Source organism: Glossina fuscipes, unplaced genomic scaffold, assembly GCF_014805625.2.
Source record: "Glossina fuscipes isolate IAEA_lab_2018 unplaced genomic scaffold, Yale_Gfus_2 222, whole genome shotgun sequence".
Taxonomy (NCBI): Eukaryota; Metazoa; Arthropoda; class Insecta; order Diptera; family Glossinidae; genus Glossina; species Glossina fuscipes.
In genome coordinates, this window is record NW_023998565.1 from 2,043,181 (window position 1) to 2,063,632 (window position 20,452).

The following is a 20,452-nucleotide window of genomic DNA, read 5'->3' on the forward strand; positions in this document are numbered from 1 at the left end:
AAAAGCAATAAAGATCCCGCCGTATATTATCCGAACGGCAGGTCCGGTAAGACCCCATTCGCACCGTAGGACACGACGAATCTGCCCTACCGCATTCATAAGTTTATCCTTAACCTTGTCAAGGTGTAAATAAAATTGCCCTGATCGTACATGGTAATACCTAGGTATTGGGCTTCAGCCACGTACCTGGAATTGACCCCATTCACTCTGATCACTGGAGGTCTGCCGGATGAGAGGATACCTTTCTGCAGCACAATCAGAGTTTTCTCCAATTATAGATCAACACAAAGACTATGCCTCCTTGCGCTGATCACTCGCACAACGCTTTCATCGCGTGCTTCTATAAATTTCCGAGCCCTACCTTCCACTAAGATGAGCAGGTCAGCTGTCCAGAGATGTTAAGTATTCTATTAGCTTCGTCGCATACGCCGTCTAGCTACCTTAACAAACCATCCATCATAATGTTCCATATAAATGGTCCACTGATGGATGCTTGTGGACAATCTCTAACCACATCCCTGAAGACAATGTCGTTTCTACTACAACACTAGCTCGGCTACGAGAGAAATAGCTAGGCCAGAGTTTAAATTGCAGACAATTCAGTTCGCCCAGCCTGGCAAGTATATTGTTTCAATTGAGATGGTCAAACGTACCCTCAAGGTCAATAAATATGCGTAGGACATATTTCTCGTTACAATCCCTAACACATGCCTGCACCTGTAACCAGGCATCTTCCGTACGGAGACCATTACAGAAGCCAAACTGCCTATCAGACAGACTAAGAGTAAGAGTCTTCTGAAGCCTCTCTATCATTATCCTCTCCAGAACTTTTCCAAGCACTGAGAGAAGACCATCTCACCGGTAATTTCGCCAACGCGTCGGGACCTTTTTAATCTGACTTTGGACATTGCATACTCAACTTCATACTTTTCCAAGGGAGGAGTAAGAGGCTCAAACCCAATGCTGGGATCCATCTCCTGACCCTGCGCAGGGAAGAATGTTCCCAGTAATGCATACAGCCACTCCCTCCAAGTAAATAGCACTCCATTTGAAGTGCGAATACCGCTTATCTCCAAGGATTTTGTCCCCTTGGTAACGCGGTGGACCTGACCCCAAGGATCATCACGGTCCCGGGAGACAAAATTTCTCTGATCGTCCTCTTTAGTTTCAGTAAGCGTGCTTTTGTAGTCACTGAGGCATTGCCTTAATTCGACTCTTATCTCAACAGCATTCAGAGCGTTAGACCTTCACGCCCGCTGAAACTGCCTTCTCAGGCGGCGGACAACTTTCGAACTTTTTTTTTTCGAAGGACGTTTCCACCACTTTACCCCTCTTTGATTTGCCTTGCGTCATGTCTCCAAAAGCAAGTCGTTGACGCTCCAAACCGATTAAGTTACGTGATCTATCTGCTCATCTAAGGGTTTCCTCTGAAAGTCGCCAAACAGCGCCGTAGTGACCATCTCCCGAATAAGCACATTCACATCATTCACAATAACAGCAGAGTGGCTGTTGTGGTCAAGGAACACGCGAATATCCGGTGGCAATCCCTTAAGCCTACCACCGGACACGCACGGCTCCTGCATCAACGTCACCCCACTGCCTACCACACGCATACACTGGTCGGACTCGCACAGCGTCTTATAAATGCGATTGCAGTTATATTGGAGTATGGGCAAGGCCATTTTAATGGTGAGATGCCACTCGTGCAACCATCCTATTGTATTCAGGACAAGCGGAGGACATCATAAGATGATCCGCTGGAAGCCCCCTAAATTCACTATTTCTGCAGTGTGCGGCGTTTGTACACACACTGTATCTGTGGCTACTTTGACCACAGTGTCGGCAAATGATTCCCCTCACAGCGCAATCTTTAACCATATGGTCAAACCTGAGGCAGCGGTAGCACATGTGCACCTCATCGTACCGGGAGCGACATCCATTCAGCATAGACCCTACCAATGCGCAAAAGGCATTCCATGGCAGTGCTGCAGCTTTCTAAAATAACATTTGTCTTGCTGTCGGCATCTGCCCATGGTTTCGACACAAGGCGGACCCTGTCGTCAAACTCCTTCCGACTAGAGAATAAACCTTTACGGTTCATCATGTACAACTTATCCATAAAAGCAGACGGACTCAATTTCCGATGGACGGACTGAACTAAAACTCTCGGACGTGGTTTGTTCACAATGCAAGCGTCAGGCCCAACTTCCCCAAACTTTGCGTTGGCAACAATCTTCTCCATCTCCGCAACGTGTGTCCGCAATATTCCAGATTTCCACTGGCTTTGGCGGTACAACAGTCCGTGCAGCCTCAACAACGGGGGGAGGAATCGACGTTTTTGGTGCCCGTGGCGGATTTCAAACACTCACCGCCTTTCTCTAATTCCTCAATGTGACATCTAAGGCGAACATTTTCGGCCACCAGGACGAAGAAGGTCGCCTCATATTCGCCACCAAAGCTTAAAAGCTCGCTAGCAGCCTCTAGCAATCCGGCGAAAGAACGCATTTCTGCAGGCGAGTGGTAATCGCCTTCAGCTTGCTTACGGAGCCTGCAGCATCATTCCGCTCCTCCGCGCGCACTGGCCTGCTAGCCGCGGAAGCTGCCGTCCCCATTAATGGGACGGAGGCAACGGGTGCAGCGACTTGCGCCTCTTCAACAACCGGGAACCTGAAATCGTAGGCATTGAGTCACTACGGCGCATGTGTCCTTCAACCGTGGTGTCACTCTCCGACACATCGGACGCACTGTGGTTGCGTTTTACACCACCATCTTTTTGAGGTCCAACCTTCTGACCACCCTTCGCTACCACAAACTCATCGTCAGAGCACGTCATTTTCTCGGACAGTCCCCCCGCAGCACTCTTTGGGCCATGGTTCTTTTTCTTACTCTTCCCCATTGTGCACTGATCTGCTGAGATTTATTCAAATATCTCAGTTAGTGTACTAGTACAATAAAACGGCGAAGTGTTAGATTTAAATATATATATAATGAAATGTATAAGAAAACGACACTTACCCCAACGACTGGACAGTACTACAGCAGCACACGAACGCCACCAAGCGAAAAACCTTTGAGCGCAGGAACGCCACCAATATAGAAGCACAGAACACAACGCTTTATTGTCAGCATACATTAAGATTTGTCTGGAATTAATCACCGATGGGAGATCCTTAATGTATAAACTAAATAATATAGGACCTAAGTGGCTTGAGGTACGCCAGACGTCGCGGGGAATTCATCCGAGGTGATGAAATTAAACAACACCCTGAATGGTGTATTGTGCAGATAAGAGCTTATCCAGTTTACTAAATAGAAAGGGAAGCCAGAGGCTTGCAGTTTAAACATAAGTAGTTTATGGTTAACCAAATCAAACGCTTTGCTAAAATTACTGTGGATGGAAAAAGGCTTGAAAAAATAAGAAGTAAACTCTAACAGATTGGTGACCGAAGATCTTCCTTTCGAAAGCCGTGCTGATGTGGAGAAATATACGAATTAATGGCCAAGGCCAAATGCTGAGTCACAATTCGCTCTAACAACTTGGGCAAAACACTCAACTTGGCTATGCCCGTGTAGTTCTCAACGAGTTGTCTACTTCCACTTTAGGAATATGCAAAGTACTCTGCCCACACAAAGTGAAAACACCTAAATTCATGGGCTGGTTAAAAATGTTTAAGATAACGCCGCATAACTCGACAGTGCAAGATATAAGTACATATGATGGAATTCCATCAGGTCCAGGCGCATAACTATATTTTAGAGAACTCAACCATTTTCAGAAATAACCATGTTGGGAAGTGAAACCAAATTAATTATAGGATATGGGTAGTTCGCTGATTTATCATATGGCTAGTTTGCTGATTAATAGTCGAAAAGTTTCGTCGGAAGTATTTAGTAAAGAGATTTGAGATTTCAAAATCAAAGCTATTAAAAGAAACATGCGAGGGATATGGAGAATTTTTTTTTTTTTGAGTTAACAAATTTAAAAAAGTGTTTAGGATTAGCAAACTGAAAAAGCGTTTTTTTCGTATTCTTCAAATATTTGTCTCCTTAAACCACGGAGGACACCTGCTTCGAGGTCGGGAGTACATGACCGGAACAGATGCAGAAATAGATGGATTTAATATATTGTAGAACGATGACAGTGAGCTTTCAATACTTCCAAGTGAGAAATCAAGCGCAATATGTGAAAGAAGTGATTTTAGCGTTAAAACATTGATTTTATGGAAATCATAAAATTTATTTGAAAAAGTTGAATTTGGAACGTTGTAGAAGATCAACGAACCATTATGCTTGCAATGAAAGGAAATTCCAAATGCTGGATGATAAGGGTCTTCAGGTAAACTAAAATGAAGACAACGATTAACACAAATCTCAGGAAAATTGGCAAAGCAAAGATCAAGCAGTCTACAATTGCAATTAGGGGTATCGTTGTATTGAACTAAATTGTGATCGAATAATTCATTAAAGAACACAACAGATCTCTCAGATGTTGATGTAGGAATGAAACAGGCAGAGTTATCACTGTAACACCAAGTGACTTGAGGCAAATTAAAGCCACATAACGCAATGACTATATCGGTAGGTTTAGATTGCTTGGCCACTTTCCAAATGAGGGCGGCCTGTTTCTTATACATGGAGATATCCGAATTTGGTTGAATATAGGAGCAGGTCGCATATAAGTGTTTATTAGAAAATTTCGCTCGAATGGCGATAAATTCAACGTCGGGAGCAGTTGGAAATTCAATTGAATAGGACGGGACTGTTGCAGATATGGACTTTAAAACACCATCACTATTGCGATACAATCGATCATTTCTGAAAACCTGAAACGAATTATGGAAAAGTTCTGACGAATGTGGATCAGGCCTTAACCAAGTTTCAGTGAAGGCCAAACAGGAAAACTTCCTGCTCACTGAATTTAGGAAAGTAAAACGAATGTTTGAATTTAGGCCCCCAAAAATTTTGATAAATGAGAGATAATGAGCCTGAAGAAATATTTAGTTTTTGGAAGGGGAAAGAACTACTATATTAGCATTACGGGGTCGAGGGATAAATTCTTTAATTAAGGATCCAATCGACCACAATGGTTTATTGAACAACACATCCATGTTTTCAGTCGGAACTAGAATTTAAAAGACGAGATTGCTCTAGGTTGAGAAGGAGCCAATTTGAAAATGCTAGCACTCTTCAAAATTGACAGATAAGACTTTTGCCGCCAGATAATTTACCCACAGATATATCAGGCGCCAGTCTTGACACAAACATTGCTTTTCTGGGTGGAACTGGCTTAAAGCAAATGTCATTTGTACTAGCAGCAGAACGGTTCACACTACAACTACTTGCCAGGTTGAAAGAAGCTAACTGTTTAAAAATTAAACTCTCGGTTAGTTACTTCTCTTGCAGAAGCGCGTGTGTTGTCGGTACTAACGACATTGTTTATAGAAAATAGGAGGCTGTCCGCAATGGTCTATCTGCGGTCAATTTATATGGAATGTAATGCTGGATTCCTTGCTGAGGCATCTAAAAGGCATGTGTGATGTTAAACTGGTTTCTTCCTTCTTGTTGAAAGCGCTATCGTATAGGCTTTTAAATTGACTTAAACAATTTGGTTACATGGTGCTCGTTAAATTTTATGAAATTAAATCTAAGACAATGCAAGAAGTTTCCTTTTTTAAGAAGGAAGTCATTCATTACTGAGCATTTCATTGATCCGCACAAGTTCAAAAACATTGATTGTTTTATCGATTCAAGGATTCTATTCGATTGAAGATTACGTTTTAATTTGCAGATTGAGCTCTCTTTAAGTAAACCCATGGCCTCACTTGGTTGCATTAAGAGGCGACCCAAAGACAGCTTCCTTGCATTACAAAAAGCTACATCTGTGCTTAGTTAAACCAATACTTGAATATGCCTCTCTTGTGTGGTCACCTTCCTATAGGTGTTATGTAAATTGAATTGAATCAGTTCAACGGCAATTCTTGCTGTTTGCCCTGAGCAAATTGGGTTGAGACCCGCTTGTCGCTTTTTTTCTTTCTTATGGAAAAAGGTTGCTCCTGTTAGCCTTACCGTCACTTAAGAAACTTAGACTTATTCTTGGTTAAGAAATTTACGCTTCTTCTCAATTATGTTAATTAATGGTACTAATGGATTCGACCACATTACTTGGCGAGATAAGCTTCAATATGCCTGATCGCTTTTATAGGCTCTTTATTACATTGTTTACAGAAACCTAAATGATTTCTATCAGTTAATCTCAATATCGGATTCTTTAAAGGCTATCAAACAAACTGGGCTTAATACGCACGACTTGTCTATGTCGCCTTTAAACTAAATCTTAATCTTAATATCTTATTATGATTCGAAAATTTATTTAGTTTTGATTACTGTATCGGTTGCCAAGTTTTTGTATGGCTGCGATGGCTTAGGGGTTCACTTGCAACTTGGATCTGCACTGGTTGTGGGTGTGTCTTTGTGCTACTAATCTATATGTTTTTTTCGTTTCTTATTTATTTACGCATGAATTTTTTTTCTTTATACATATTGAGTTAGTTTTTAATGATAACCAGTATAAAATTTTCTTCTAAGAGCCAATTGAATTCGGCTATTAATTTATTCTAACTGAGTTTCATATATAAATAAATAAATAAATCATCCATCAACCAGAAGGAATGGCATTTTATTTATATAAACCTATTCAGCCCCATGATTTAAATAGTCTTTACACAAACGAAATATAGATTTCTTAGATAGTCCCTCTCCGGCGGATTGGCCAGTGAAACATATTTCACCTTCGGAACTTCAGAAAGAAATAATAAAACTTTATTGCAAGAAATCTCCAGTGTACGATTGTATTGATGCAAAAGTTTCTCAATTCTTTTTGAAAAAAGCAATTATTTTACTTACACTGATATTCAATTCAATCTTGACATTAAACCACTTTCCTTCGCAATGGAAATGTGCAGAAATATTTACAAAAATATGGTTGAAAAAAATGTTGCTGGAGTTAAAAAAACTTAAGGTAATACGTGAATATCAACTTGAATTCACGTATAAGCATGATGCATTTGAACAATGCCTTCGTGTAATTTCTTACATATGAAACGCTTTGGAAAATAAATAATATTTTTAGATTTGCAACAGGCATTTGATAGCTTGCTTCACCTGTTAATGTTAATAATATATAAATAATTAATAATTAATTAATGAACAAAGCGAACACGAAAATCGTTTAATGTAAGTTAACGAGGCCATTAGATGTTTCGGTTTTTGTTCTCTTTTATAATATAAAGATAGCGATTTAACAATATAAAAAAGTGAAAGCCACTTATTAACATAATTTTTAAAACTACTTTTTAACATAGAATGAGAATTTTTACCCAGCACCAAGCCACGGTTGTCCGCTACGTCAATATAGCTAAGTTCTTTTACAGTATTAATATGTTCGCCATGCGTTGCATCCGTACCATGCTTTCCGATTAGTGCTATAAGATCAGCTTCAGCTAACAAAGATGGACCAATTGTAGCATCCTCGTTCATAACAATTTCAATACGTTGAAAAACTTTCCCTAATAAAATAGTTTTTTAACAAAACTTTTTGAAGTAAAACTAAACTTCTCTTTAACTTTCTATATAGTGTTGAATCCGCTTGGCATTCCATTTTTCGAGGTAATTTCTTTCGTAAATATCTAAATCTGAAGACGAGAATTTTTCACCCTCTATGTTAATATTAACGATAGTCTTAGATCCGACAGCGTCTTTACTAACACAAGCCAAAAAATGGCGACATATCAATTCGTACACATTTGGTAACCAGATCTATAGACGATGTACGTTAAATCATGCAAATTCCTTTTTCTTTTTTTTTTGAGTTAACTTACTATGTGCCATTTTCGTGGGATGAATCGGTGAATGTGCCTGATCCGATTTCATACTATTTCTAGGATTAGGGCTCCATTCCTTTACACGCTTAGCCAACGTTCCTCAAACCGCATGTTCGACTCGTTCTTCAACAACTGACCTTTAACAAAATTACAAATTAAAAGAAAGCTGTGCTCCTTTCAAGAAGAAGACAGACATTAAATTTATATCCTTTGAAAACATATTTGTCTCGGTGCACGTATAACTTATAAGCCGCTTAGTATAAAGCTTTTCGGTAATTGTCATTACATCTTTAGCAGATAATTTCAATTTACATGAACCCAATTTTTCCAATGCTACTGTGTCGATTGCTCCCGCTCCGGGCCGCCATTTACTTTTCGGTTTGACTGTCACACTTTCAATGATCTCCTTCGGATTGGATAAAACTATTAAGTAGTAATCTTCACAGGTTTGCTTATCGAATCAACGATTGCCCAAAACGGTCCCAATTCCATGGTCAGGTTATTATTAGTATGAGAAACTTAGTCAAAAAACTCTTGTATAATTTCAACAAAGTTTTGTATTGAAATCTTCCATATTTCGAATGATATGCTAACCTTTTATTTTCCAAAATGGCTGCGAAACAAACATCTCAAAATCTGCCACAAACTCCAGAGTTGATATTTGACAACTACCTTAAGATATCTTTTTCTTAAACCAGAGGAGCGGCTCGACGCTCGATCCCACAATATATATAATAAACTTGTTTGTCTCTATGTACAGTATATCAAAATGGCATAAAGCGAATGCTGCGGCTGCATTGTCAGTCTAAAATTAAATAGAGATAAGTAAATAAGTTATAAATAACAATGAGTAAAGATAAATGCAAATTTTCGTTTGGAATATAGCGAATTCATTGCGAGGAGGGGTGGAGGCATGCACGCGCGGAGGACTGGAAGCGCGTCCAGGCTTCTAGAAAATCAGCCAAGCGGCTCCTCTGCTAGTGTCACCGTCGCTATTGACTTCTATTTTTCCTCTTAGTAGATCCTCTATGACTGGTACAGCCCCCATCTAACAAGCCCTCCTCAAGCCCAAAGAAACCCTCGACCTTTACACGGAGTCTTTCGCTTAGTCTCCTGTCATGCTCGATTTGTTTGTTAATTGTCTCCACGACCCGCTTATATCCCAGTTCATGCGCATTCCATAGGTAAGCGGTATAACGGATACGGACCGACCCCCCCTCAAGTCTTTTCAGACCAAGCCTGACGCATTTTAAAATTGTTATTACCCAGCGCATAGCCCCTCCTCGGTTTGGTTCTGAGCTAAGTCTACACGTCAGTTCCTTGAACTGTCGGTTAGTCGACGCCGCCCAAGGACGCAACAGTTTCGGATATTTGCGGAGTAGTTTACTTAACGCTTCATACATCGCTTTCCTATTTTCTATCGTATAACTAAAGAAATAATAGAAACAAAGAATTTTTGAAAAAATCGCACTAACGCGTAATTATTATCTATATAAGATTTCAGCCAATTAAGCCCATTTTTACCATTCAAAAACAGATCAATAACAGAAAAGAGTAACCCTAAATACTACTGTGCTCATGTAGGCCAGTGTAATGCTATCTTTTTTAAATCTATACATTATGTGTACCAAATTCCCTACGGACCTAAGCATGTCGGCCTGTGCAAAGCCTCTAGTACACAATGCAGAGCATATGCATTTTCTTACCATTTTACATTAAAACTTATTTAAGTGAATACAATAGAGAGCTTCTGCTTACGCCGTTAAGCTTCCGAAATAATCGGAGGAAAACTTTATTATAATCTGTTCAGCCTGAGTCGTGGTGCTTTTAGTCCATTGTTTTTTCTTTGCTTAACTAAGCGATGTAGTCTATTTTTTGTTTTTTGCTTGTCTATCTTTCTAAATCGATTTAGCCACGCCCGTCCGTCTGCGTGGTGTGTTCAGTACATGCATTTCGCAGTCGGATGCATTCGCACGCCATCTTTAAGAAGAACACAACAATCAATTTTGATCCAAAGGCTTGAACGCTATACGCGAGGAAGAATACTGAAGGAGATTTTGAATGCTCTATAGATAATCAAGCAAAGTGGAAGCGAATTTCCCAATAGAACCTAAGAAGCGAAGTGTTGTCATTTTGCAATGCATTGCAAGGCATTGCATTTTGCCTGAGAATTGAGGTCAGGGACCCACGAATGTGTACGTCATTTTCATATTGAGTTTCTGTCATAAATTCTTCCGTTTTTCTATTCTTTGAAATTGTGAAAGTTGTATACTGAGCTAAAAACACTAAAGCTTTCTTAACTTACAGCACCAAAATCGCGATAAATTCAGCAAGGCACCTATGATTAAGAAAGGCAATGATTTTCATATAGGCTATACTCTTGGTGAAGATTTCGCTTTGGAAAAAGTAGCCTGTCGGAAGTAGAATGTCGAAAGTGTTGGCAAAGCAAAGGTCGTCGAAGCTGATGCAAGATGAACTCTTTAAAGTCATAGGTGCAGAAAAACTTCAAAGCGGAAAAAAGAAATCGAAATCCAAGCTAGATGAGAAGTCTCCAAGCAAAATTAAAAAGCCCAAAAGAATCGATAAATGTTTTCTTCGATCAAAAATGATAATAAAACCACATCAGTTAAAGTTCAAAATATTATTTTCAATAATCTTAAGAGAATAAATGATTGTCAATATTGAATTTCTTTAATTTCAGGAAACTTTTTTTTTTAATTTCACAATTAAACCGACTTTTATGGAAAACTGTTTTTTTCCAAATTTTTTTTTCTTTTTTCACTATCACTGCACCTCAAAAATTAATTTTAAATTTTTTCACTTTCCATTAAATGCTCATGACAGAGTTGTTTTTATATAATTTAAATTAACTTCTTTTACCCTCCACACTATGTTCAGCACAGAGTTGTTTCTAATAAATTTATGATGTTATTGTTGTATCTGTAAATACTCAAAAGCAACAAATTTTTTCTTTAAATCTAAACAAAATCAACCCGTATGTGTCTGAAAATCACCGAAATCAAGGAGTATGTGTCTGAAAACGGCCAAAATCCAAAAATTTTTTAATAAAAGTGAAAAATAGCTAAGAAAAATTCTCCCCGCAACATTTTTATTTTGTTTGTGTTTCTATGGCACGTGCTTCATTTTGCTGCATGGAATTTTTTATTAAAAACACCTGTAGCTTATCAGATTCTCTAATTAAATAAAGTTTCTTTATTGTATACAAAAACCAAACAAAACGAAAATTTGAAAATTAAGCAAATATAAATTTATTTATTTATTTATTTTACTAGGACATTTTTCAAAGTTCACAACCAGTTGGACCGTTTAGACCTTTGACGACCTTAAAACCGTTAACCGCTCTCATTTTCTCAATAAAATTCTCTTGGTCTTCCATCGTGACCTGTTCCAAAAGCTTTAATAAAGGTGTAACTTTGAAAAATGGATTTGTCCTTCGTATTTGCAAATAGTATTAAATCTCCAATTAAAAAGTTAAATTTAATGGCAAGTATTGCATTTGCTTTCGGTAATATTTTCCAATTTATTCGATAACAAATAACCCTAGTGGGCGCAACGGTAACTTTATATTCTTAACAAAAAATTACACTTACCTTAATACTTTCGGGAAATCCAATAAAAGTATATGAAACATTTGTGTCGAAAAATGCTCCATTGAAGATTTTTCTAAACGGTTTCTTTCCCTCGAATGGATTTTTGTCTTAATATTGGCCATAACTTAAAAAACTTACCATACCATACCTTAACCATATTCCGTCAGCATTTGTCAAAGCTAAATGTGTGCATTATCGTGAATGTAACGTCGAGATTTGTGATTCCTTAGTCAACTATTGTAGTGATATATGCCTGCTATCTGAAACTATATCAAAATATTCCGACAGTTTATTTCATCCGGCCTATGTTATACAATATGAAGTTGTTTCTCACTTCTATTACAGTTCTAACTGTATCTAACAATCCGTAACTGCTATCGATGTGAAACTTTGTACAAAGATTTAAAATCATCGAAAGATCTTTTGAAAGCTTAAAGGGCATCCTCAACGGTTCAGTGCTATGCCCGCAATTAATACAATTTGCCATTTTTACGTAGATGTTCGAGATTATTAGTATCAATTATGCTTTTACACTTCTCTAATTGAATGAGCATGAAGCTCAACTTAACATTAACAATGACTAATGTGAAGTGCCTAAAATATATGCACTATAAAATTAAATAATAGAAATCCTGTCCAAAGAGCAAAGTCCCAAAAATTCCGTGACCTGTCGAACAAAATAATAACTTTATGTTTCTAGCCCTGCATCACTGAGTGGTTGTACGATTTAGTAACAACAATTCGGTTCATGTTCACTGAAATGAACGTGCAATACAAGCATTCACTCGCCTCGGTGCTTAGGATAATATGGTCTTTTCACAGAAAATGAAATAACTCAATTAGCTTTTGATGTTGTTTACAATCTTAAGGCATTTGCAATTAGCAAGAAAAATGCAAAAATTTACGTCTTGCCATGAATTGTTGTCACAGTCTGCTGAGTTATCGACAAGTGGATATGAATTTCATATCTCTGAAGAAGAGTTAGTCGAATGTTGCAATAAAGCGGAAGATACGATGAAAGAAGTAAAAAACATAGACGCTCCAGAAGAAGATCATGATGACAACAAAAAAGAAACAATTGTGGATATAATATTTGAGGACTTTTCTACATCGCCTTTTAACAGTCCTGTAGTATCACCCGAGGGTAAGTTAAAGAATTTGGAACGGTCCCCTTTATTCATTTTACGGGAAAAACCTAAGAAAAACTACAGCCGTGAATTTAGAGAAAAGGCAAAATTGAGTCTTTTATACGATCCTACGCCAGAAAGTAAGTGGCTCTTTGTAGGCTTTTTTTAACAACCCCAACTTTGTACATTCTTTTTAGGAAAAGCTTCAGATCAAGGTTCTGTCGATATCGAGAAAAAGGACACTTACGACGTAATTCAAAGTAAGTTGTTTTTAAAATTTGTGAAGAGACAACATTTAAGTTAAGATCAATTAATCCTAAATTTTTCAGCTTTGACGCCATCTAATCAGTGTAAAACTGAGATAAGTAACAATTATGGTTGGAATGACGATGATGATGACATTATTGCTTCCATAAGCACTCAAGAAATCCTACATCAAGATGTGAAGATGAATAATAATTTTCGCCATACGTCTAAGTTCCCAGTAAATAAGCAGATAACCCAGGGTATGGCATTGATATTCCTTACATTTTATTATGCTTATTATTTTACTATTATTTTGATTGGCTTTAAAGGTAACCAAAGAGACAATATTAGTGGGTACTCCAAAAACTTGGTGCTGACGGAAATTAATGTTGCATTAGGACTTCAAAAAGCTAGCGGAGAACGGCCGGAGTTGGGAGAAGGCAAAAACGCAGTTGGCCTGAGTGAAATTTCTATTGAAAACGAATCGGAAGAAGTGAAAAGTAAAGTGAATCGAGATGAAGTGGGCAAGGTGAATAATCCGGAAAGTTCGCTTGTTTCTGCTGGTTTTAAAACAGCGAATGGTAAAAAAATCTCCATATTGAAAAAAAGCCAAACATCCGTACAAAATATTCTAAGAGAATTTCAAGACATTTTGCAAGAAAAGAATTATAAAACTGAACTAAAAGACATAAAAGCGCGGATGTCGATTAAAAGTATGGAGTCAAAGTTTAGAAAAAATATAAACAGCAGTGCGAAAGTAGCCAACAAAACAGGCTTTCAAGCGAACTTTAAAATACAACAAGATAATGTTGGCAAGATCATTAATCCGGGAAGTTCGCTTGTTTCTGCAGGTTTTCAAACAGCGAGTGGTAAAAAAGTGCTCATATCCGAGACAGGAAACAAACGTGTTGGAAGCCTGCTAAATGAATTTAATCAAAGTGAAGATGGTGACATTGAGAATAATTTGCTTTCTATAAAAAATAAAATGATTTCAAAAAAGCAAAGCATGCTGATTGAAAAAAAAGCATCTTTAACAAGCAGGAAAGAAGAAAAAATGTACGACTATCCCAGTTGTAGCAGCAGATTGTCAGCAGCTGGTCCAATTCTGTGTCGCAAAAGGCTTTTATCATTGCCATTAAACCCAAAATTTAATTATAGGCCACCCCAACTTTGTGAGACACCCAATAGAAACACACGGCAAACCGAGACTACGACACCAGAATTAGGGGAGTTTATTAATAATGCTGTGGAAACAAGTACACCAGGCGTCGATAGACCAAAGAGGTGACGGCTTTCGGGCTTAAGACGTACTGGCGTTAGTCCAAAGAAATAAATACTACTTTTATTACATTGTGTAAAAGCAACGGAAGCCTTTTTTTGAATTCAAAAACGTCCCGATATCTTTTTTCATTCAAATTAGTTTTGCTATTTTTTCGCATTTTATTTAATTAATGACATTTGGATGTATTTTTCTTATCCTCGGTTTCTTGTATCTTTTTGCTTTCTTATGCTTTTTTCTTATTTAATGATTTTCTTATTGTACTATTGTATATATATATATATATACTATTATATTATATTGTATTGTATAAATTACATACAGGTAGTTTGAATAAATTTGAAACCCTTTATTTAATTGTATGAAAAAACAGTAACTTTTTTACATATAATTTTTGCTTAAATAAAATTGAGATAGCAAGATTTTGCTTGTATAATAAAAAAACGCGTATAATCTCTTTTTTTTGCCATTTTTACCAAAAGATTTCAGATTAGTTCATCCTTTGTAGCACGCAACAAAATATTGTATACCATTTATTTACTGAAACGCTTTTGGGAATATGTGCCCTTAGCCATTCTGACCTGCCGCCAATAATAGGAGCTCCTGATTGCGTCATATTCGGGGTCTTGTATTAAAGTTGCAACAGGCACGATAAAACTCTATGACCGATTTCGATTTATCTATAGATTCATTGATATTTCGCCAGCGTGTATAGCCTTTATCAATAAGTTCTTGAACATATGTCGGTACCCCTGAGAAATGAGGATCCTAAAAAAGAAAAAAAAAAAAAAAGCACAAATTATTGAGACTATATACGCTTATTCTCGTAAGTGGCCAAATTTTTATACGAATACTTGAACAATTATTCAACAAATGTAAACAAATTGGACGCTAATTCTCACATTTTTCGCTTATTTTCGTATGTGGCAAATTTTTATACAAATACTTGACCAATTATTCAATAGATGTAAACTGCTATAACATAATTAGTTACCAATTATTTACGTTCAATTCTTAAATAATGGATACATCAATGCTCAAAATCATTTTTTGGAACTATCGCAGAGTTCGCAAAACATCCATTCATCCATTCAATCATTCATTCAATCATGTATTCATACATTCAATCATTCATTCATACATTCAATCACTCATCCATTCATTCGTTCATTCATTCATTCAATCATTCAGTCAATCATTCATTCATTCAATCATTCATTCAAGCAACATGCACGATATTAATTCCATAGTGACAATATTACTAAAATTAACCAAAATAATCTGAAGATTAAGGAAAAAATAAATGAATTAAAGAAACTGATGTAAGTTTTTTTCATACTATAAAAATTTGCAATTCCTTGTGTTTTTCTGTTAAAGAAACTGGTGTAAGATTTTTCATACTATATGAGCCAAGAGTACCATCGTATTTACTATAAAATTAATTAATTTATGAAGTGTAAAACTATTTACTATGAAAGCAAATTGAAGCAAAATTAACGCTATTAGAAATATTCCATTCAAAAATATAAACGAATTAAAATAATTTGTTTCGCTTTGTAATATTTTATTATACCATAATTCAGAGAAGAGGGATTTGATACATACCCTGTAACGAGTCTTCTTAATCGGGGTGGAACTCAGTCAATCCGGGGTTCGTTGCAAGAATATTTATTTAGAACGAAATGTTCTGAACCTTCGGTGGGATGGTGTAAAATTTCCTTTATTGTATATTAAGCGGGGTACGGCGTTATGTAGAGGCTGGCTAGGAACAGGAACCAGCGAGGTGACCCGACTTCTGGTGTGGCTTACAGGTGGTGAGAGATTTACTTCTTATATGATTATATTTCTCTTTTTTTCCTTTGAATTATCTCGGAGCGCTACAGAAAAACAGAAACGTTGCCAGCGTCATAGCTGCCTGGGCCGACGGTTCGTCTCAGGTTGGTTATTCGTATTTAAAAAGAAAAAGGATGTTCCCTCCCAGTCCTTCAGGGATGGCGGTTAACAGCTAAACCAGCACATTCCCTATCCGTAGGGTCAGTGGTCCTAAAAGTCCTTCAGGGATGGCGGTTAACAGCTGAACCAACACATCCCCTATCCGTAAAGTCAGAAAAAAAAATTCTTTGTAAAGGTCAACTCGTCAAACTGTCCGTGGGCACTTACTATTCTTTTATAGCTGGTGTCTGGCTCGCTCGCTCCGTTCCAACGTGTCCTATGCTGTGTACATTTAGGTGTGTGTTGCGGTTTTTTTAATTTAGGTTGGTAGCTGTCGCAACCTTAGTTACGAGTTGCATGACATACTTATACGTAGCTTACGACTAACTAGCGTCTATCTCATAATTAATTTTTAATTAATTATAAAAATGCATGCAACTCTGTGCATACATGCAGCTGCAGAGTAACCTCAACCTTTACATACTAACAGGCAGTCCTTGCAACCACAAAAGTATAGCTTGCGACCAAAAAGTATAGCTTGCAACCGCAAAAGTATAGCTTGCAACCACAAAAGTATAGCTTGCAACTATTATTGCTATGTTTCCTCATCTTGTTCTTCAACATGGCTCTTCTTCTTTCTTTATGCTTCTCATCCGTCGAGTACGTTTCTATGGTTATATTTAGGTAGAATAAGTGTATCTTCTGTTTCTCTGTGTTTATACATGTTTATACGGGTGAGTTTGTACATAATTGGGATGTGTGATCTCTCTGCATTTTGAACATAAATGTTTATACGTTTGCATGGCCTAACGGCACTTATACATTGCTTCTATAGTTTTATGCGCTTTTTGTTTTTCTTCTGTTTTTCTTATATTTCTTCTTTTTTTTTGATCTCATGTGCCTATACATGTTAAAGGTTTTATATTGCCTGACGGCGTTTATACATTTTGTGTAATATTGTGTATGTGTTTGTACATTTTGCGCTTACGAGTATCTGTATTTGGTATGCATTGCTATGTGTGATTCTATCTATTCTATCTATTCTATCTATTCTATGTTGATTCTATCGTCTATACGTTTTGCATGATCGTGTATGCATTGTGAAGCATAAGGGTTTCGACGTGCTTATATGACCTAACGGCGTTTGTATAATAATGCATAATATGTATGCGTTTCTCCTGTGTGCTTCTACCATTTAAGGTATTTTTATACTTGTGCGGGTGTTTATATATTTTATATATCTCATATGATTTCACACCTATGTTCGACTTGTGCCTGTGTTATATGATTTTACATGTTCTATGCCTTGGAGCCATTTCATACATGTTTTGTTCATTTTAACGATCTTATACCTATTTTGCACTTATGCGGTTGTGTATATATTTTGCTGGAGGAGGTTGTTCATGTTTACTTAATTCAATTAGACGTTTACGGACCGCTCGGACTGACAAGTGGTTCGCTGTGGGTAACTGTTTTAGGCGGACGGACTTGTATTCCGTAAGGGAGCAAAAACGCTTCCTTACAACCTCCAAAAACCGAAAAAATAGTCATGTTTTGTTTTCTTTACATTTCATGTATGGTTTTTTTTGATAGTAGGTCTAGAACCACATATATGTGAGAGTATAGCATCAAGAGACAAGTCTTATCTTAAACTTCTATTTAAAAAAAAAAAAACAAAAAGAAAGAAAGAATATATATATAAAACAATTTTTATTTCAGTAAAATTTATATAAGGAATTTTACAAAGCACATAATGAAAACGTACTAGGAGTGAAACGGAAACAAATAAAATATTATTCAGAATTAACAGAAAATATGTGAAAAGATAAGAAAAATATATATGCGTTCAAATCAAATTTCTTTGTTTTCCAAAAACCAAATAAAAGTAAAATTTTAAAATTTAACAAATATCGATTTATTCATATTTATTTTACTTGGACAATTTTCAAAGTTTACGACCTTAAATCGATAAACCGCTCTCATTCTCATCGCAAGTTTTTTCTAATAAAGTATCAAACACGAACTTCTTTTTATTTATTAATTGACGCAAAGTATCTTTGCTTTTGAAGCATATATAATTTGTCCCTTTTTTTTTTCTCAATTGTCACCAAATTCAGACTCTCAAATGAACCAAATACAGACTCGCTCTTTCAATTCCTCTCAGACGGAACCAAATTCAGAGTCGATTTTACAATTGAACAAGTTATCAATAAATGTAGACTCGCTTTTTTAATTCTTTCTCAATTTTCACCAAATTCAGAGTAGCGTTTTCAGTCTCTCTTAGATGGAACACAATCACCATTTTGTAATCTTTCAATTTTCTTCATTTAATTATCGATTCTATTCAAAGTTAAACTCGCAATTATTAACATAGTTTCCCTTAGGAAAATAATGAAAATTTGTTAATTTTCTTTCTACTTTAGGACGGTTACCGAAAGAATGACATACAAAGAATATAAGATACTTGTGGGGACACATTCTCATTTATTTATGCATAGACTATAATAGGTATGTAAGTGTATTGATTTTTTTGATAGACTTGACGATTTACCTAAGAAATAATCAATAGTAGCAAGAACAGCAGCAGCAGTGTTAGCGTCAACATCGTCACTAGTCATAGCGGCACATCTTAATTACGACAGAATTTACGGATGTTGAACTCATCACTTACTTGTCGTATGGTACTCTGACTACTCCATTTTCACTATAGTGAATTCGAATCAAGAACAGATCAATCGAATTCGCTATACCTCCCATTGATTTGTAAACAATTTCATCTGCTATATAGAGACGAAAAACACAGAAACCGATTTTATTAAAAAAATTTGAAATTAAATCCAAAGCCATTGATTTCTGCAAATATTTCGAATTCCAAAAGAGGATTTTAAACACATATTCCAAAAAATTGAACACGTCGATGCTTTAACAAGGAATGCAGTTGTTATAACAATTAATTGTACTTTATTAGCATTTCTTAATAGAGTAGAACATACATAAATAAAGAGAAAAAGCTTCTAGTCATAAGATGAAAAATATTATGGCAATGCAACTGAAATCGCTTGCGTAGGCAAACAACTGATAATCCTTTAATGTTTCATAAGGTTTTGTAGGCAATTTTAAATTGACAACTGTTTCGAAGGCTGTCATTAAATTTCTTTTATGCGGATTATTAACTCTTCCAATGTAGTTCAATGTAAGACATCAATGTTATTAATAATTAATTCATTAATTAATCAATGATTCTATTATAAACTTAAAAAACTACTTTCAATACATATTTGCCCAATTCTAAATTCGTATATTAATGATAGACGATACTACTTAAAAGTAAACATCATTCATCAATATCATAGAAGTTGGCCTAATCTGGAGAGATACCGCAGCAACACTTTTGTCATGCACGGTTGGAATATTAACGTCTTCATCAATGAAGACAGCAGCATTGTCAACTCACACAAATAATTTTATAAAAATTTATTTCGTTGAACCGAAAATAAAAAAACTTGCGCGAACCAAATAAATGAGAGGGAAAAAGTCTGTCAGCTACCATTTGCTTTTTATCTAAACGCTGAAAACAATCAAAAACGGACGTAGGTAGTAACACATTAATTGGAATAACTCTGTATTGTACGAGGGCGAACGTAAAGAGCAGCGAGTGGAATTTATAAATGTAAGCGTATTGTGGAATTACCAAACGAATGTGGTTCACCAAAAACTTATCGTAAAAAACAACTCAACAATCCGCAAGAATTCAAACGCAATGATTGCCATAATCCTCGAACTCATCTATGTACTGTGGTTCAACAAGACACTTTCAAGAAGAAGCTATATAAACAATAGAGAGTCATAAATTTTTTTATAACAAAATAAAGTTTTTGAAGTGTTTAATTGCATTTTGGAATTTTTGATTAATTTTGCGCACTTGGGTTTGGTGAGGTTCGACTTAAAGGAATCCTACTTAATGCATGATGAAAAACTTATTGTGGACTTGGGACAATTATCGCATAGCGATTGCTTTTGTCGTGCTCAGCATACTTGGTATTTTGAAAAGGATGTTGTCCTTTTTTCCAAGGAGGATTAAGTTCAGCGCTTCGTTGAAGCATTCCGACCATGTAATCCTCTCGAAAGCCTTTGCACGCCGTACGACTGGTAGCGGAACCAAAGCACGTTGCACCCAGTATAAGTTTGTCTGTTGACAGTGTTAGCAATCAGCCACAATTTTTATTAGGACTTGAATGGACTTTCTGGAAAGTGTCGTTGTTGTTCCTTTAATTATTTACTTTGCTAAATTCAAGTATATCTATGTTGTGTACTTAAAAGACCATTTATTTAGAGGAATGCTAGGAAATACGGTAGCGTAAGAATAGGATAGCTATA